The sequence below is a fragment of the Engystomops pustulosus genome, chromosome 4 (genome assembly GCF_040894005.1).
Source record: "Engystomops pustulosus chromosome 4, aEngPut4.maternal, whole genome shotgun sequence".
NCBI classification, from domain to species: domain Eukaryota; kingdom Metazoa; phylum Chordata; class Amphibia; order Anura; family Leptodactylidae; genus Engystomops; species Engystomops pustulosus.
This window is the reverse complement of record NC_092414.1, coordinates 122259158-122280249: the sequence shown is the minus strand read 5'-3', so window position 1 is coordinate 122280249 and position 21092 is coordinate 122259158. Positions and strand designations below refer to the sequence as shown.

Below are 21092 nucleotides of genomic sequence, written 5' to 3'. Positions count from 1 at the left end.
GCGAACAGGTGATGTCGTGGATTGCCGACAATGCTTCGAGCAATTTGTCCACCAGTCAGTCTTCCACGCAGTCCACCCATGTCACCGAAATCGGCACTCCTCCAGCTCCTGCACCTCAGCCTCCTCCCCCCCAGTCTGCCCCCTCCCAGCAAAATTTGCCATTTGAACCGGCATACTCTGAGGAACTGTTTTCTGGACCCTTCCCACAGTCACAAACCACTTGTCCGGTTGCTGATGAGCAATTTTCTGATGCCCAGGTTTTCCACCAGTCGCAGTCTGTGGGTGATGATGACCTTGTTGACGTAGTGGAAGAAGTGTGTAAAGAGGTGTCCGACGATGAGGAGACACGGTTGTCAGACAGTGGGGAAGTTGTTGTCAGGGCAGGAAGTCCGAGGGGGGAGCAGACTGAGGGATCGGAGGATGATGAGGTGACAGACCCAAGCTGGGTTGAGAGGCCGGGTGAACACAGTGCTTCTGAGACGGAGGAGAGTCCTCGACCAGAACAGGTTGGAAGAGGCAGTGGTGGGGCCAGACGGAGAGGCAGGGCCAGAGCTGGTGCATCAGCGCCAAATGTGTCAACTAGTGAAGCTCCCGTGGCGAGGGCTCCTGCGGCGAGGGCTAGATTTTCAGAAGTCTGGAGGTTCTTTAAGGAAACACCGGATGACCGACGGACTGTGGTGTGCCACATTTGCCAAACCAGGATCAGCAGGGGTTCCACCACTACTAGCTTAACTACCACCAGTATGCGCAGGCATATGAATGCTAAACACCCCACTCAGTGGCAACAAGCGCGTTCACCTCCGGCCGTGCACACCACTGCTCCTTCCCCTGTGTCAGCTGATAGTCAGCCCCCTGCCCAGGACCCTGCCACAAAAACCCCATCGTCACCTCCACGATCCTCCACAGCATCCACCAGCGTTCAGCTCTCCATACCCCAGACGCTGGAGCGGAAACGCAAATATAGTGCAACCCACCCGCACGCCCAAGCCCTTAATGTGCACATTTCCAGATTGCTAAGCCTGGAGATGCTGCCCTATAGGCTAGTAGAGACCGAGGCCTTTCGCAGCCTCATGGCGGCGGCCGCCCCTCGGTATTCGGTCCCCAGCCGCCACTACTTTTCCCGATGTGCCGTCCCAGCCCTGCACCAGCACGTGTCAGACAACATAATCCGTGCCCTGACCAACGCCGTTTCTGACAAGGTCCACCTGACCACGGACACGTGGACGAGTGCTGCCGGGCAGGGCCACTATATATCTCTGACGGCACATTGGGTTAACTTGGTGGAGGCTGGGACCGAGTGTGACCCTGCGGCTGGTCATATACTGCCGACGCCGAGGATTGCGGGGCCTACCTCGGTCCAGGTGTTTGAGGCCTACTATGCCTCCTCCTCCTCCCACCCCTCCTCCACCTCCTCCTCCGAACGACCATCCGTGGGCATGGCGCCATCAGTCGGTAGCTCTAGGCACAGCAGCAGTGCCGTCGCTAAGCGACAGCAGGCGGTGCTCAAACTGCTGAGCCTAGGCGATAAAAGGCACACCGCCCAAGAACTATTACAGGGCATCACGGCGCAGACTGATCTGTGGCTGGCACCGCTGAACCTGAAGCCAGGCATGGTTGTGTGTGACAACGGCCGTAACCTGGTGGCGGCTCTGCAACTCGGCAGACTGACACATGTGCCATGCCTGGCCCATGTGTTAAATCTGATAGTTCAGCGTTTCCTCAAGACATACCCCAATCTGTCTGATTTGCTCACGAAGGTGCGCCGCATCTGTGCGCATTTCAGGAAGTCCAGCACAGATGCTGCCACTCTCAGGGCAGCGCAGCGCCGCCTCCAACTGCCCGCTCACCGACTGTTGTGCGACGTGCCCACGAGGTGGAATTCAACACTGACCATGTTATCCAGAGTTTACCAGCAGCGCCGAGCGATTGTAGACTGCCAGATGTCAACTTCCACCAGAACTGGTAGTCAGGTCAGTCAGCTTCCTCAAGTCTACAATGAGGAGTGGACGTGGATGTCTGATATCTGTCAGGTGCTGAGTAACTTTGAGGAGTCAACACAGATGGTCAGTGGCGATGCCGCCATCATCAGCCTCACCATCCCGCTGCTTGGCCTGTTGAAAAACTCTCTGGTCAGCATGAAGTCGGAAGCTTTGCGCTCCTCACAAGAGACAGGGGAAGAAGATTCCCTTGTTGATAGCCAAAGCACCCTTAGGTCTGTTTCTCAGCGCATATCGGAGGAGGTGGAGGTGGAGGAGGATGAGGAGGAAGAGGAGGAGAATGTTGGCGAGACACAAGAGGGGACCATTGTTGAGTCCTACACTGTTGAGCGTGTATGGGCAGAAGAAGAGGAGTTGGAGGAGGAGGAAATGGACAGTCAGGCCAGTGAGGGGAGTGAATTCTTACGCGTTGGTACTCTGGCGCATATGGCAGATTTCATGCTAGGCTGCCTATCCCGTGACCCTCGCGTTCAAAGAATTTATTCCAGCACCGATTACTGGGTGTTCACTCTCCTGGACCCACGGTACAAGCAAAATCTTTCCACTCTCATCCCTGGAGAGGAAAGGAGTGTGAGAATGCATGAATACCAGCAGGCCCTGGTGCACAAGCTGAAACAGTATTTCCCTTCTGACAGCGCTAGCGGCAGAGTGCGTAGTTCTGCGGGACAAGTAGCGAGGGAGAGTAGGCGAGCAGGCAGCTTGTCCAGCACTGGCAAGGGTACGCTTTACAAGGCTTTTGCCAGCTTTATGTCACCCCAGCAAGACACTGTCACCTGTCCCCAGTCTCGGCAGAGTAGGGCTGATCTTTACAGAAAGATGGTGAGGGAGTACGTAGCTGACCATACCATCGTCCTAAATGATCACACAGCTCCCTACAACTACTGGGTTTCAAAGCTGGACATGTGGCACGAACTGGCGCTCTACGCCTTGGAGGTTCTTGCCTGCCCTGCCGCTAGCGTCTTGTCCGAGCGGGTTTTCAGTGCAGCTGGTGGCATCATCACCGATAAGCGTACACGCCTGTCGACTGACAGCGCTGACAGGCTGACGCTTATCAAGATGAATAAAGCATGGATTTCTCCTAATTTCAAATCTCCAGCAGGTGAAGGAAGCTCAACCTGAATAATTTATCCACTCCTCCTCCTCCTCATTTTCCTCCTTCTCCTCCTCTTTCTACAGTAAAGCAGAGGAAACTGGCTGTTTTTTGACAGGGCCCACTGGCTCTAGGTATAGTACTTTATGCATTTAATTTTTCTGGAGGGCCACCGACACGGTCCTCTGTTTTAAACAATTTTTGGGAGTGCCACATACAGGCACTCAATCTATTCAATTTTTCTGGAGGGCCACCTTTCCGGTCCTCTGTTTTAAACAATTTTTTGGGACTGCCACATACAGGCACTCAATCTATTCCATTTTTCTGGAGGGCCACCTACCTGCTCCTCTGGTTTAAAAACTTTTTTGGACTGCCACATACAGGCACTCAATCTATTCCATTTTTCTGGAGGGCCACCTACCTGCTCCTCTGGTTTAAAAACTTTTTTGGACTGCCACATACAGGCACTCAATCTATTCCATTTTTCTGGAGGGCCACCTACCTGCTCCTCTGGTTTGAAACATTTTTTGGACTGCCACATACAGGCACTCAATCTATTCCATTTTTCTGGAGGGCCACCTACCTGCTCCTCTGGTTTGAAAAATTTTTTGGACTGCCACATACAGGCACTATCCAAATTGAATTGTCTCCATAGCAGCCTCCACACGTTGTCTCCATTGCTACCTCCAAAAGTCGTCCATATAGCTGCCTCCATACATCGTCCCTTTATCAAACGAGGTTTGTCAGGCCGAAATTTGGGTTGTTTTCATGGATTCCACATCAAAGTTGTTAACTTTGTCGCCACCCTGCTGTGTTATCCACAAAATACACTGGCAAACTTTTACCATTTACGGATATTATTTCAGCGCTTCTTGCGCATCTGTTTACATTCCCCTCACCCGCCATATCCTAAACTTATAAGAACGCTACTACACTTGATATTATACAAAAGGTTCTTAGAAGTGCTGTTTGGGGAGTAGCCTAGAGACAGGGGCTTGGATTGGCGAAAGCTCGCCTAGCAGCGGAGCGCCAGCTCCATGCGCATCATGCGCTTCTTGCGCATCTGTTTACATTCCCCTCACCCGCCATATCCTAAACTTATAAGAACGCTACTACACTTGATCTTATACAAAAGGTTCTTAGAAGTGCTGTTTGGGGAGTAGCCTAGAGACAGGGGCTTGGATTGGCGAAAGCTCGCCTAGCAGCGGAGCGCCAGCTCCATGCGCATCATGCGCTTCTTGCGCATCTGTTTACATTCCCCTCACCCGCCATATCCTAAACTTATAAGAACGCTACTACACTTGATCTTATACAAAAGGTTCTTAGAAGTGCTGTTTGGGGAGTAGCCTAGAGACAGGGGCTTGGATTGGCGAAAGCTCGCCTAGCAGCGGAGCGCCAGCTCCATGCGCATCATGCGCTTCTTGCGCATCTGTTTACATTCCCCTCACCCGCCATATTCCAAACTTATAAGAACGCTACTACACTTAACTTGGTGCAGGCTGGGACCGAGTCTGACCCTGGGGCTGGTCATATACTGCCGACGCAGAGGATTGCGGGGCCTACCTCGGTCCAGGTCTCAAAGGCCTACTATACCTCCAAATCCTCCCACCCCTCCTCCACCTCCTCCTCCTCCTCATTACCATCCGTGGGCATGGCGCCATCAGTCGGTAGCTCTAGGCACAGCAGCAGTGCCGTTGCTAAGCGACAGCAGGCGGTGCTCAAACTGCTGAGCCTAGGTGATAAAAGGCACACCGCCCAACATACTGTACATATATGCATACAGTGCACACACACACACAACACACATATGTGCATACAGTGCACACATACACACAACATACTGTACATATATGCACACAGTGCACATACACCAAACACACATGCGTGCATACAGTGCACACACAACATACTGTACATATATGCATACAGTGCACACACACACAACATACTGTACATATATGCACACAGTGCACACACACACACAACACACATATGTGCATACAGTGCACACACACACACACAACATACTGTACATATATGCACACAGTGCACACACACCCAACACACATGCGTGCATACAGTGCACACACACACACAACATACTGTACATATATGCATACAGTGCACACACACACAACATACTGTACATATATGCATACAGTGCACACACACCCAACACACATATGTGCATACAGCGTACACACACAACAAATGTTCACACACAACATACATATGTAGATGGAGCACATGAAAACATCACACAACACACTTATGTAATCTACTGTATGCTTGCTCTAAGAGGCTGTTTTATAAAACATACAGTACATAAATAGCATAAAAAGCATAACAATACAAGGAAATAAATAACATTTCCATTTGTGATGGTATTTTTTATGGCAAATTTATAGTTTCACTTCCCTGACTTTAGCATTACTGCGAACTCTGGTAAAATGTAATATCCAACAAGGGCTGGACCTGATCGTGTTCCATACACATTGACTAATCAGAACCTTTCCCAGAAAGTTTTACTTTCAGTCCTTCATATATAACTTGAGTACTGCAAATAGCAACATTTTCATTTACAGCTTTCAGTTCTTTGTGGCATATGATGTTTCTATAATATCGATAATAGGGGAGAACTATCACTACATTGTCTGGTTTCTTGTACTGCTGTTTGAAGACCTAAGAGTCTCATAAAGCAGTACAGGCAGTCCCCGGGTTACATACAAGATAGGTTCTGTGGGTTTGTTCTTAAGTTAAATTTGTATGTAAGTCGGAAATGTACATTTTATAATTGTAGCTCCAGGCAAATTTTCTTTTGCTCTCTGTGACAATTGGATTTTAAAAATGTTGGGTTGTCATAAGAACCAGGAGTAACAATAAATCTTAATTACAGACACCTGTGATAAATTTACAGCTGATCATTGTAGCCTAATGGTAAAGTGCAGTAAATTACCGACATCCAGAGGTCCGTTTGTTGTCTGTAAATCGGGTGTTCTTAAGTAGGGGAGCGCCTGTAAAGGACACCAGAGAACTTGGTGATAGATCTCCCCCATAGACTTTTTCTTGTACCCCAACATTTTCATCATTTTGAGGCTGAAGTTACATTAAAAGTGCCCTTATTCCAACAAACAACTATTTGCATTTGCTTCAAAGTTTGTGGTGTCAATCTTAAAACAGAAAGATTACAAATAAAATAAAAACAAGTTAATGGGAATTCAGCTAAAAGACAGCATTATGTCAAGTAGTATGATTCATTCTGAATTACTGCGCATTGGCAGTCATACCGTATCTCAGTGACGTACAATGTGAGACCTTTTAATTGAAAACATAATGTGGAGGGGGAGGCATAATGCAAAGTATATCATGCTTCATTGTATGCCGTGTAGCCTGTGTCAGCACAGCACAGCTCATATAAGAGATTCTGTTAACCCTCTGTATACTTTTTTATCCAAATGCATGAAAGAGCAGTACCAAACTCTAAAAGCCCAATGCCCAGCATACAAAATGATCATAGTGCCATGTTTTTCATTACTTAATTTTAATATAAAGTGTTTTTTAAATAAGTTAGTACATTGAGATAGAATGGCAAAGAATTTTAATATATCAGTCGATCAATGTGGAAATTTATCAATGACACTGTCTGGAAACAAATTACTTTGAAGAAACCCTTATAAATGATATTTATAAAAGCAATTACTCATTTTTAATGAAATTCATTTCATGAGAGAATGTATCTAAGTTTCTGAGCCATGTACCGCATATGGCTGAAAAAGGGTAAAAAATGACATCATGTCAGGCTATCTGGAGACCTGGACATAGTCATCTATGATGTTATAACTCTCTGTGGAGCTATCTATCACGCTGAAAGCATGGTTATACTACAAGACTTTAGATGAGTATGATGCTCCTATTCCAAGTCTCCACACTAAATGCAGTTTGGCTGTATATAGTGCAGGGGGCGCCAGATTCATGATTTCCAGCACCCGTTCTTCATGAATCTGGCGCTCCCTGCACTGTTCCAACAGCGTACACCAATTTTACTTTTTTTTTTTTTTACTGGTGCACCTTTAACATGGGATGTGCGACACAATTCTGTCAGACTTTGCATGATAAATCTGGCGCACGGTCCGACTGAGCACTGGAACACCCCCTAATTTGTGTTGCATGATGCCTAGAGCAGCTGCGCCTCAAAATGGTTGCGTGCAACACAATTGTGGTGTAGGCACTTCTTAAAGGGAACCTGTCAACAGAAATTGGCCATATAAACCACTTTTGAGACTGAAGTCAAGCTCTGCCTGTCTCTGAATGACTCCTTTCCTGTGATTGACATCATGCACCGCACTTCAGTAGATCTAGTCAATGATGTACCTGGACTCAGGACCATCAAGAAGAGTCTAGGGGGTGTCCTGAGGCAGGGAAAACTTGACTGATCAGCTGATTGATAACCTATTGTTGGTGGTTTTTAGGCCAATATCTGATGACAGGTTCCCTTTAAATACCTGTGCAAGCAGTTTGCACTTTAAAGAACGTGGAAAGTCTGCCATAAAACTGGCACACAGACCTTAATAAATGTGTCCCATTGGATTTCATCTCACATTGGCCCACATTTTTCAAAGCTATTGCAGTTTACCTGTGAAGTGTGCAGGGGGTGGCTGAGTCATCAAAACTGGTGCACGGTCTTCATTAATCTGGCACCCGCTGCACTGCTCTGGGAGTGCGCACCATTATTTTTTGGTGCACTTTGATCATGCTGCAGAATTGTGGTGCAGACAGATGTAGCTCGCATCAGTAATAAATGTGCCGCAAACTCCGACTAAGCACTAACAGATCCCATTAAGTGCACATTTTTTCTGTCTTGTCGGGCACAGTGTAGCCGTGACACAAAACTGGCGCAGACACTTTATATATACAAATGTATAAATATAATTATAAATATAAATGTGCAGGCAGTTTGCATTTTCTTTTCAGTGCAAAGTCAGGTAGAAAACTGTCACAAACACTTTAATAAATGTGGGACTGTGAGAAGACGTATAATCAGGACATTTAATATAGTTGTCTACAGATACCCACTTGAAATCCATGGATGAATGCTGCTCCATAACCATTCCATCTCAAACTGTTTCTACAGAAGCTTGTCGGAAATTGAGCAGTTCTTTTATCCTATGTAGATGTACCTTGATTATTGCTACTACATGGATCAATACTTTATTTCCCACAACTAGATTGCTTCTTTCACATATGCTACAGCACAAATGAGAATAATTTTCTAATGCTTATAAAAGTCCATTATTCGGAATTGCTTTGAATTTTTATAGTATTCAGCTTTGCAGATTAAAGCTGTTCTGACATACACTAATTCTAAGATAAGCGTACTGAAATGTTAATCTTTTCTATAATTATCCTTTTCTTATGCTCTCCACAGTAGTTAATGCTACAAATCCCAATGTATTTATAGGGTGCATTAGAGCTGCATATATCTTACATTGGTACAAAGCCTGATTTAGTGTTTATTTGTTTGTATGTGCTATGTGTATACATAAACTCATATATAAAGGCAGTCCACGGAATACGTACAGGTTCTGTAAATTTGTTCTAATGAATTTGTATGTAAGTCGACACTGTATATTTTATAATTGTAATCCCAGCTAAAATCTTTTTGGTCTCTGTAACAAATGGATTTTAAAAAAGTTGGATTGTCATAAGAGCCAGGATTAACAATAAAGCCTAATTGCAGACACCTGTTACTGATAACTGTCACAGCTGATTGTTGTAGCCTGGGGCTAAAGTAGAGTAAATTGCAAACATCCAGAGGTCTGTTTGTAACTAACTGTAGGTAAGTTGTGTGTTCTTAAGTAGGGGACCACCTGTATACAAAGCAAAGACCAAAAAATTGGACACACCTTATTATTCATAGAGTTTTCTGTTTTTTCATGACTATAAAAATTGTAGATTCTACTTCAGCTGTTTTTTATTTACATTCACACAGTATTACGATTACAATCAGCTCTCTGAGGGCAACCACAATGCTGGACATAGTGTTAAATAACCTAAGACATCAGAATGGCTTGTATGTACCCAAAATAATAAGAGTGCACCTATAGCAAAAGCCACAGTGCCCTACAGTGCACCCCTAGGAGCCACAGTGCCCACACTGTGTTCCTCCAGCAGCCACAGTGTCCCACAAGCAACAACAGTGCCCCCCAAGCATTTAGTACCCCCCAAGCAGTCAGTGTCCCTTCAAGCAGCCACAGTGCTTCCCCCAAGCAGCCACAGTGCCTCCCCCAAACAGCCACAGTGCCCCCCCGCAGCCACAGTGCCTCCCAGCAGCCGCAGTGCCCCAAAAGGGCTCCCAGTAGCCACAATGCACCTAGTGCCCCCCCAAAAGCCGCAATGCCCCCAGAAGCCACAGTGCTCCTCCAGTGCCCCTGTAGCCACAATGCTCCTGGTTCCTCCAGAATCCAAAATGCCTCCAGTAGCCACAGGGCTCCCTTAGTACCCTCAGTAGCCAGGTCTGGAAGGAGATTCCTCAGTAGATCATCAGCAACCTGATCAAAAACATGCAGTGGCATTGCAGGAAGGTCAAACAGGCACGGGAAGGCCACAAACAATACTGAGCCTCATTTTGGCTTTTGTAAGGACATTACATAAAATTTGGATCAGCCAATAGTGTGTTTTTCCACTTTAAAATGGAGCACTGTGTAATGACTCCACTGCCATTTTATTTATTTATAATTTTCTAATATCATTGTTTCTTATATCACTTTGCAGCCTACATCTTACTTGTTGCTATGGTTGCCAATATATTTTGTTTATTTGGTGACTAAAGCTCAATATGAAAAGAAAAGCAATTTTAAATGCCAAGCAGAAGGCACTTATTAATGTGTGGAAAACAGAATTGGCCCACGAAAAACAAAGCCAGAAAAACATTTTGTTTTTTTTTTTTTAATCTACAACTGTATACCGATTTCCAGTGGGACAACATCAGGTGATATGTTGCAAATACAGTGTGCCCCCTTTCCATACGGCAGCCATTGAGGCCCTGTAGTGTGTATTACACTTTCTCACTACAGTCCTTGCCATAGAGTCCCACTTTTTCCCACAGTGCTCAAGATCCATCGCCCTCAGGATTCCCTTGTAGCTCTCCAGACTTGCCAGGATTGTAACAGTTAGATGGAGAGAAATTTTCACATGTCTTTGAAGCAGATTCGAAGTCTCTCTGCATTTGGACTATAAGTCCATCACTTTGATGCATGGGAGCCCTGAGATGCTTCAGTTGTGAAGGTATCCCTGTTACCATGACACAAGCTTCTGCAAGGCAAGAGGGAGAATAGTAAAGTTCAATAGTGATTTGACCTTCGTGGCTATTAACTGGCAGCAGCAATAACATGATCATCTTGGCCATCAAAACATCTGGCCTAGTTGGAGGTATAAACAAAGAGTAACATGCTAATAGGAAGCCAGAGCAAGGTAAGTATCATTTTTACCTAGCCCCAATATAACTGAAAGACCCTATGAAGTAATTTCCATCAAGCGAGGGAAGACTTTAAAACATTTCTAATCCATTCTTGCTTTTTTAATTAGAACTGAGTATTATACTGTACTATTGTTTTAAAAATTATGCAAATGAGCCTAAGGGGCTCATTTGCCTAATGCTTAAAACCTTTTCTCATTTAAGCAAGGGCTTAAAAAAACTTAATGAAGAGAAGATCCTGACAGAAGGGGAACACACCAGTATGTCAGCAGGTTTGGCATACAAACCTTCATCCTTGTGGTATCCAGAAATACATTTTTAAAAAGTTTTTTTTTTTTTAATTTCAGAAATGAAGAGTGCAAGTAGACTTCACTATTAACTTTATTAGGAGAAATCTTCTGTGTCCTTTTTTTCTTCTTTCTTCTACTGCAGTGAGCAGTGTATCTGAAAGCCTTCCCAGCAGATAGATAAGGACAGAAAGTCTAAGATTTGCTAATCTAGTTCTTGATAATTCATATCTTTATAAAGTTAAGTCAGTCACGTGACTTTTTGCAAAGAATTAGCCACTTTATCTTGTGTTCTATATAATGTGTGTGTAAGTTTGGGGAGCAGGATTTCAGGTAATTTACCAACACACATCTATTAGTTCTGTGATGCTTTCTTGATATGTGAAGTGAAGCCTCCTGTCTTTTACATCAGACAGACCATAAGATGGCGGTAGATGGAGGGTCATATCCTGAGCCCCCACACTTACACACACATTACAAAAAAAATGAGGTAAAGTGGCCAAGCCCTTTAAGTCTTAGGGCCCTAAGCTTTTCATCTGAGTTTTATCAGAATTTGAAAAACTGACAATTCCTATTAGATTTCAGTCAGCTTTCTGTCAGATTTTAAGTGTGTCAGTTTTTATCCCATCGCTTTAATCATTTTTTTTCAACATCTTTCACATTTGAAAAAATAAACTGATGAACGGTCTATTTTTCTATAGAAATGGATCCATAAAAACTTATTACTAGAGATGAGCGAGTATACTCGTCCGAGTATACTGCTCGGTCGAGTATTAGCATATTCGGACCAGCTCGTTACTCGGACGAGTATCTCGCCGGCTCGAGATCGAGCAGTAAATTAATAAAATAAATTGAATAAAAGTATTTTTATTGTAAAAAAAAAATATTACACATGTTTCCATATGTTTTACTTGTAAGAACACATTGAAATAACACTATTCTTCACTTTCCAGGTGTTCACGCGTGTCTCCCGCTAAGTTAGGAGATGTTCAGAACATCTGGAATGTGAAGAATATTGTTCTTTCAATGTGTTCTGCACTTAAATGGTCCTGTATTCACAGTTTTTAATGTTTTAATTCTATTCTTCACTTTGCAGCTGTGCGCGCGTATCTCCGAACCTATCGGGAGACACGCGCGCACACCTGCAATGTGAAGAATAGAATTAAAACATTAAAAACAGTGAATACAGGACCATTTAAGGGCAGAACACATTTAAATAACACTATTCTTCACTTTGCAGCTGTGCGCGCGTATCTCCGAACCTATCGGGAGATACGCACGCACACCTGCAATGTGAAGAATAGAATTAAAACATTAAAATCAGTGAATACAACACCATTTAAGTGTAGAACACATTGAAAGAACAATATTCTTCACATTCCAGATGTTCGTGCACATCTCCTAACTTAGCGGGAGACACGCGCGAACACCTGCAAAGTGAAGAATAGTGTTATTTCAATGTGTTCTTACAAGTAAAACATCTGCAAACATCTGATTTTTTTTTTTTTGCACTGTTCTTTTACTGTTCAGTTTTATTAAAAAAATGCTCGGGTCTCCCATTGACTTCAATGGGGCTCGTTATTCGAGACGAGCACTCGAGCATCTGGAAAAGTTCGTCTCGAATAACGAGCACCCGAGCATTTTAGTGCTCGCTCATCTCTACTTATTACACGTTCATGTATTTCAGAAAGCAATGTGTTTTTAACACTTGCAGAACATGAGTGTAGAAACATTCATGTTAAAGGGGCTTTAAAAATTAAGATAAATTTGAAAGAACAGTAAGAAGAATCCTGTGTGGTTGTGACATTTATGAATATGGTTTGTGAATGTTTCCATGAGCTGTAGTGTTACTGTAGTTATCTGTTCACTATGATCTTTTATGACTGGCATCATCTAGGTTACTAAGGTAACTTGCTGTATTGCAGGTTAATTATTACAAGGCATCGTGAAGCCTCAACATATGTTACCAAACTATGAATTACCATATATGCTCAAGCATAAGCCTAGTTTTTCAGCACAAAAATGTGCTGAAAATCCAAACTCGGCTTATACTCGAGTAAAAAAAATATAGGTTTTACCTGGTTTTTGTGGTAAAATTAGGGGCCTCGGCTTATACTTGGCTCAGCTTATACTCAAGTATATACGGTACATCAACGTTTTCCTCTTTTATTGAAATGCAGAAAAGGTGTAGTGCAGTGCTGGCAAGGTGTGTTAGTATGCTATATTACCTTTCACTTCACCTTTCAGACGCTTGATGTCTCCCCCAACCACTTTGGTCCCAACAGATTTATCAAGAGGCTCAAACCTCTTAGTATATCTGTGTAGCCGGGCAGTTCTGTGCTAGGAAAGCTGTACTCCATGCCCCTCCACTGCCACTTGATGTGGACGCAACATAAAGAGGGAAAACACCAGTAAAAGCCTTATTATTTGAGCTACCCCAGACATGTCATGGCTTTTTGTAGTTGTAAGCAGTTACCTTTCCATCATGAAAGATCACAATTTTTATTGTTGTATATAGTTGTATAAGAAAGTAATGATATAGGTAAGCATTTTTTCTGTTCAATAAAGGTTTTAGAGAAACTCTATAAATATATGACCTAAACCCCATTGTCCAGTAACCTGCTATGAGACTTATAGTCTTCTGCAGTCCATAGCTTAGCAACATATTGATGTGTTATCCCCTTTTCTTCTGTGCTAGGAATAGCCTGGACAGTGTTACACATACAAGTCTTCCACCACTCCTTACTTTAGTATTTCAGCTGAATACACCATATTGAGGGCAGAGATTAAGCTGAAAACATTATTCTCGCAGCTTGTTGTATTCCTACATTTTGAATAATAATTAAGAAAATTTGTTTATGTAAATCCAACATTGAACACTGAGTATAGTCGAGAGTTCAGCCTTAGTCGACAAGAACACAATCATAATCAAATGTGGTATTTATGTGTAGTATGTGGTGGTGTTGACCTCCATAGTACAGAATGAAAATGTTTCCCCATAACAGTAAATAGATGGCACAAATAAACCATTGTACGTCTCTTTCACACATCTATTTCATGTTGCCCTGATGACCAATTTACAAAAAATAGTCATGAGAATTTAGGTCCATTAACGAACCCTAACCATTTTTCCAAGATGGCTGTTAACACTGCATTCTAATACCATGAAAGGGTGAAGAAAGGCCATATAAAATATAACTTTTAATAAATATAGCATAAAACAGTAATCAGATACAGATACACCAAAAGGAGAGTCTTTCATCAGGGGAACTTTATCAGTAGTGCATGCATAATACCATGCAGGTCGCAACACAGGACAGGGGTCTGTATACAGACTTGATAAAGATTCATTGCGAATCGAAACGTCGCGCTGATCATGTTTGGATGCACATGTAAATAAATCCTCTTGAATTTGATCCTTGGTGCTGTGGCTCCCTCCTTCATGTATACAAACACAGTTGTGTATTCAAGAGGCAGCCATGCATGTTCATCTCATGGAAAATATAATCAATCTGCCCAATAGCGTCCCCGCCCCTTATCTGTTACCAGAGCCAATCACTATGTAGTATCAGAGGGGGGGGGTCATTAGGTTCATTAGGCTGAGGTAGGAAGAAATCTATGCAGCTGTGAAATTGCCTCAAAGAAAACAGCAGATGGAACAGCCTACCTATTGCGTGTCACCCTGTCCGTCAAGCGATTCGGCGCACACGCACAAAGAAGTGTGGTGTGGCGCATGTGAGCCAGAAGTGCGTGACATGTGGCCGGAAGTGAAGTTCAGTCACATGACACCCTTCCCATCCACATGAGAATACCCTCATGTGACGTGGATTAGGGGGAGGAGTGGAAACACTGATGATACTGCAATGAGCTGCTTAGCAATCATCAGTGAAACCCTCACATAGGTTAAAAGGCACAGTGGTGCACAAATACCTAATTAACAGTGCATAAGCAATACTGAGGGAGTGTATAAAAGACATCATATGGACAAATTTACAAATAGATACCTTGAACCCTGGGGGAGAATACAGCCTAATATTCATGGCCAGAGACATAGATATGCTATGCTTACACTCAAAATAACAAAAATCTACTTGAGGCAGAGAGGCTTATAACATACTGAAAGAAGAGAAAATAGTAAAATAGAAGAAACAAGCAAAGCATAGTGTGAGTGTGTATAAATTGCTATAATAAAAGGGAGATATATCAATATATACAGATGTGCCTTTATACACCATCATACACAAACTAGCCCCCAGAGGGAGATCTACTTGACCCTATAAGTACAAGCACAAGGGGGATGCGGGCATATATGACAATTTAATTTTCCAATAGTCGCCCCGGCTAGCGACCAAAAGGCCTTTTTAGATCCACCAAGGCAGAACATGTAATAAAATATAACTTTTATTAGTTTTTGCTTAAGAACAATGCTAATTAGTGAGTTAAAGCTCGCTATCTACTGTTCATTAAAAATAATTTTTCAGTTCAGCTGCGCCCACCTGACATGTTTCGCCGACCTGGCATCATCAGGGGTATGGGGAAGTCATGTCGGGTGCCCTGTGCTGGTGGTAAAACTTCCTGTTAAACAGAAAGAAATTGTGGGTCAAGGAAAATTCAAGAAGACATAGCAGGAAATCATTATGGCCCAAAATTAAGTTCCTCTGATTGATAGAAAATTAGAGATTGCCCTGAGGCCAGCCTCATGGGGAATTGAGGAGTAGAGGGCCTCTGCGTCGATGCTGGCCAGGAAAGATCCAGCACCGATGGCGATGCCCTCAGGTTTCTCAAGAAGGTCTGGTGTGTCACATTTGTTGGACGGTAGGGGGGGTTACATAATCTCTTAGGACTATATTGAGGTAATAGCCCACATTTTGAACCAAGCTGTCCACCCTGACACGATAGGTCTGCCTTTTAATGGTGCGGTACCTTTATGCACTTTAGGGAGTGCGTAAAAGGTGGCAAGGCTAGGACAATGAGGTTACAAAGAGTCTTTAATGCATCCAATTCAGTCCTTTTATAATTAGAATTACTGTAGCTTGACTGAAAGTGCCGAAGGGCGTCAATTACTAGTTGTAAGAACACATCAATTGGCGAAGTGTCTCCTAAGGGTGGCAGTTGTGTATTTTTCTTTTTAAGCTTGGTAAATAGACCCTCACCCGACAGGACATTGTCACTTTCAATGCTGAGTAACAATTGGATGTCACTCAGTAGTTCCACATGGATCCCTAACACTGCATTCAAATAACTTGCAAGCAGTCAGAGCCGTAGTGGGGAGTCTCCCTTAGATGTCCACTCTTGTATTTGAAAAAAAATACATAGGCAGGATACATCATACCAAGTTTCACATAACATGATCAACTGTTGGATAGCAGCTGCTGAAGGAAGCTTTTAATGACTTAGAATACCTGTGGGGCAGTATTTTAACCAAACAGGGACTGCCTAATATGACTCTTCTCTGTCCTTGTGAATCCTAAAAGGGCGTGAAAATACAGAATCTAGAAATACATCATTGTGATCCTGTGACTGCCCAGAGTAATCGGTTGCTAGTAGTTCGAGGGCCTAAAACCCCATGACAGGTTTAGCAATATCTTCTGTTGTTCAAACGTTAGCAGCAATAACAATTGCAACAATAATCAGGAATATTCTCACTGCATGTTGATTTGGTCAACGATCACTGTAGAAAAATGTTTTGGAGTGATTTTACAGATGGGAAGATTTAAGCTGGGAACACTGCACTTTTCAACAAAGGTTCTTTGGGGGGGGGGGGGTTATTGTGCCTGTATTTAACCCCTAGGTGCACCAGGACGTTATAGTATGTCCCCGGGGCTACATGCTAAGCGCACCGGGACATGCTATAACGTCCTGCTTCTGGCACCAGTTCACGAACGGAGCCGGCACCAGAAGCAGTGGCTGTCAGCTGTCTATCACAGCTGACAGCCTGCGCTAACAGCATGACCGCGCCGTGTAAGTGTGTTTGCGCTATGGATAGGATCCCCCGCGCCGCTTAATGCGGGATCCAATCCACTTCTGGGCAACTCCGAGGACTGGCATGTGCCCCGGAGCTGCCTGGTCTCCCTGGCAGTCAGACCCCTTCCGAGTCTGACTGCAAACTGTCTGAGCATGCGCGAGCATGCCAGACAGATTACACTGCTCTACAATAAAATAGTATTGTAGAGCAGAGTATTGAACTTGAACCAGCAATCAGAGCATTGCTGGTTCGAGTTCAAGTATATATAAGTAAAAAAAAGTGAAAAACATTGAACACTACACGTTATAATAAATAAAAAATAAATACATTAAAGTATAAGCCCCTAAAATGAAAATGAAAAAAAAACACTTAATAAAGTATAAAAACCACAAAAACACAAAGAACCCCGCATATTTGGTATTGCTGCGTCCGTAAAAATCTGTATAATACAACAGAATCATGACTGGACCAGCACAGTAAACGCCGGAGGAAAAAAACGCAAAAACGTTTAAAAAAAAAATGATGTTTTTTAATTAATACCCTATAAAAAATGCTCTAAAAAGTGATTTAAAAAATGTTATGCACTCTAAAATAAGCCCACTCAATAGAGCAACTCTTCTCACAAAAAATAAGCCCTTAACCAGATTTGTAAGCCGAAAAATAAAATAGTTCTGCATATGAAAAGATGGTGATGCTAAAATGAACAAGATTTTCTCCAAATTAGTTTTTATTCAGTACAATTGAATAAAATATACAAAACCCCCACATATTTGGTATCCCTGCGTCCGTAACAATCTGCGTAATAAAACAGAATCATTATTAGAACCGCAAAGTGAACCCCGTAAAAAAAAAAAATCTCCAAAAAAAAGATAATTTTCAATTAATACCCTATAAAAAGATGCTCTAAAAAGTGATTTAAAATGTTATGCGCTCTAAAAAGAACAATCCTTCTCGCAAAAAATAAGCCCTTAAACAGATTTGTGAGGTGAAAAATAAAAAAGTTATGCATATGAAAGACGGTGATGCTAAAATTAACAACATTTTTACCAAATTACTTTTTATTCAGTAAAAATGGGGGGGGAAAACTATATAAATGAGGTCTTTTCGTAATTATGGCGACCCATAAAATAACATTTTTCTAAAAATTATCCTAATAATTGATGATTTTCATTTCCTTCACCAACAAAGAGTTAATAAGATCTCACCAATTAGCTATAGATGCCCCAAAATTACGTACCAGAAAAGTGCATCTCAAAAGAAATAAGCCCCTATAGGTCTACATTAAAAAAAGAAAAAAATTATAGCCTGTACAATGTGACATAGCAAATCTGATCTGGATGGCGCCTCCTTCCCTTCTATGCCTGGCTGTGCGCCCATACAGCAGGTTACCACCACATATGGGGTATCGGTGTACTCGGGAGGAATTGGGTATCAAACTTTGTGGAGCCTTTTTTCATTTAATCCATTGTAAATGTTTAATTTTCCACCCAAAATGAGCGTATTGTGAAAAAATATTACAATTTGCAGACTGCACCTCCATTTTGTTTTAACCCCTATAAAACACCTAAAGGGTTAACAAACTTCTTAAAAGTGGTTTTTCATACATTAAGGGGTGTAGTTTCCATAATGGGGTAATTTATGATTCTCGCTATTATTTAGGCCTCTCAGTGTCAATTAGAAGTTGAGCAGGTCCATCTAAATACATTTTACAAAAAATGTGAAAAATGATACCTAAATTCTGAGCCTCATAACATTCTAGTAAAATATGTGGAATCTTAAAAAACCATGCCAGCATAAAGCAGACATTTGGGAAATGTAAGTTATGAATTTATTTGGGTGCTATGACTGTCTGCATCAAAAGTAGAGAATTTAGAACGTTGATTTCATTGCCCACTTTGATGTCTTTACTGGCATATTTCTGTAAGTATAGTATCGCAGGTAGTCTGTATAAACATAAGCAGGCCTGTGACATACACTTACACCAAGTGTGGTCGACTAGATTATTCTAGGTTAGGCACATTAAAAAATAAATATGTAAAAAGAAAAACTAAAAAATGTTGCTTTTGTAACGAATACAAGTATTTATCCAGAATATTGGGTTAACTATGAAATGATATGCCTTTGAGTATAATTCCCAGCAATGTGTTCAAATGCCCAATTTCTATTCACTTTGTGTAGAGAAGTGAAGCCCCTCCAGGGAAAGTTCTGCCCGTTTATGTTTCAGCAGAGCTTGTAATCGTGCACTGGTTATATGTATGCTCTAAAATGGCAATATCATCACTTTAAGTTTAGTAAATGACTCTGTTAGCTCCATTAAAGCTGTGCCAAGTAAATGCATTGCTCTTCATTAGGTCAACCTTCACTGTTCACGAAAAGGTTTTAGTAGAAAATACTCAATGATTGTCTGATGTACTTTTTTGAGGATGAGTCGCTTTTCTCTCTACAAGTGAAAACGAAAAGTCACAAGTTTGGGCTATATATGGCTCAGACATATGTTAACAAACAATAGTTGTCTGAGGTGTGCATTATGCATGTGCCAATTATTCACAGCTAGTCGGAAGTATCATTGAGTTTCTACATCTCACTCTAAATCTGCCACATAAATGATGGGCTGACTAAGATATTCATGTGTAGAAATTTCATTGCAGTTTTGTGACACACTTTGTGACACATCTCTACATTGCCTGGGTTTAAAGAGAATTTATTTTATGGCAACTAATTAGTTATTGGGAATAGGAGAGGCATATTCAGCAAGCGTTCACAGATGAGACCTGGCAGCTAACACTTATTACACCGAGGTGTTAAGCTGATTAGTGTTCTCTCTTCTTCCAAAGGCTCAAATCTTTCATAAACATTAATTGCGCTCAGACTGAGCCTATTGCTTTCTGTATCCTACAGTATTATGTTTTACCAAAACAGTTCTCAATAGAAAGTTTTATTTTTAAGGACATCTACCATCAGTTTAACTGATGGTAGATGGTTGCACTTACATGCTCGTCGTGTGATGCCAATCCTGGAACTGTTCCTAGTAAGAGCAGGAATGGCATCATTAACAGGAAAAAGAGTTAAAAATATATGTTAATTAGTCAAAGGCGCTCAGACAAGAATCATTGCAATAGTTTATTGTACATTACCTGGCTCCCTGCCATCAGCATGGGGTGGGTCCCAGGGAGGGGGAGCTGCAGCCTGTATGTGCCTATGTCTCCTCATGCATTCTCCCTCACCTTCACTCCATCAATCTCCCATCCCTGACTGCTCAATGCACATGACAGGAAGTGGGGAGGGAGTTGGATGAGAGTGGAGGAGAGGAGACTGACAGGTACACATAGGTTTCAGCTGCCCCCCTCCAGGACTCACCATACACTGCTGATAGGGAGCCAGATAATGTAAAAAAAAAATATTATGGTGCCAGGAAGGACTAAGCAGGGCTTGATGAGTAAGGGGGAGTGAATAAATGATAAGCTGAGGCAATCAGGGGTGGTGACGTGAGGTAAGCCGGAGCACCTCGGACTAATTTGCACCTAATAAAACCTATATTAATGTGGTATCCCTGTGATCATACCAAACCAAATAATATTTAAGAGATGCTATTTGGAATGTACAGTAAATGACGTAAAAACAGAGCCCACAGGAAAATGGTGCAAATTTTTTTAATTATATTTCCACTTCCAAGTACATTACATAGCATGGCATATAAAATACCATCACTAGGAAGTACTATTTGTTATGCAGAAAACAAGCCCTTATCCAGCTCTGTACAAGGAAAAATAAAAAAGTTATTGATTTTTGAAAGTAGGGAACGATAAACAAAAAGTAAAAGGGAAAAAGCCCATCAGTGGCAAGGAGTTAAAATACCCCAGATAACATATTTTGGTAACATTGTGTTTCCAACACGTTAACTAAATGTGAAGTAAATGCACTCCTACCTCAATGTGCAATTGCAGGTGGAGCCTTTGGTTTGCGTTTCAAAACGCAAACAAAATACCACATGTATTTGTGGCCACATGGGCTCTACAAACACGTCATGGCACCTGAAAACTTTTCTTCCCTACAAAAGCTCAATGGCTCCTTCTCTCCCACATTTCACCATGTGCCCTGACAGTGGGTTACATCCACATATGGGGTGTCCTCTTACTCAGAAAAAAACTGCACAATATATTGCTTTATGCATTTTCTACTTTTATTCCGTTAATGTGGGTAAACCAAAATTTCCCACTAACTTGAAGTACAAAATGTCACGGAAAAAAATAAACTCAAAAACACGTGAGTAAGTTAAAGC

At 42.3% G+C, this 21092-nt stretch overlaps 1 protein-coding gene across 5 annotated transcripts in view; it reads left to right on the top strand.

Annotated features, from left to right (window-relative positions):
• PCLO (piccolo presynaptic cytomatrix protein) overlaps positions 1 to 21092 on the top strand; it is a 194243-nt gene that overhangs the window by 51187 nt on the left and 121964 nt on the right. The gene's annotated exons all lie outside the window — the stretch shown is intronic.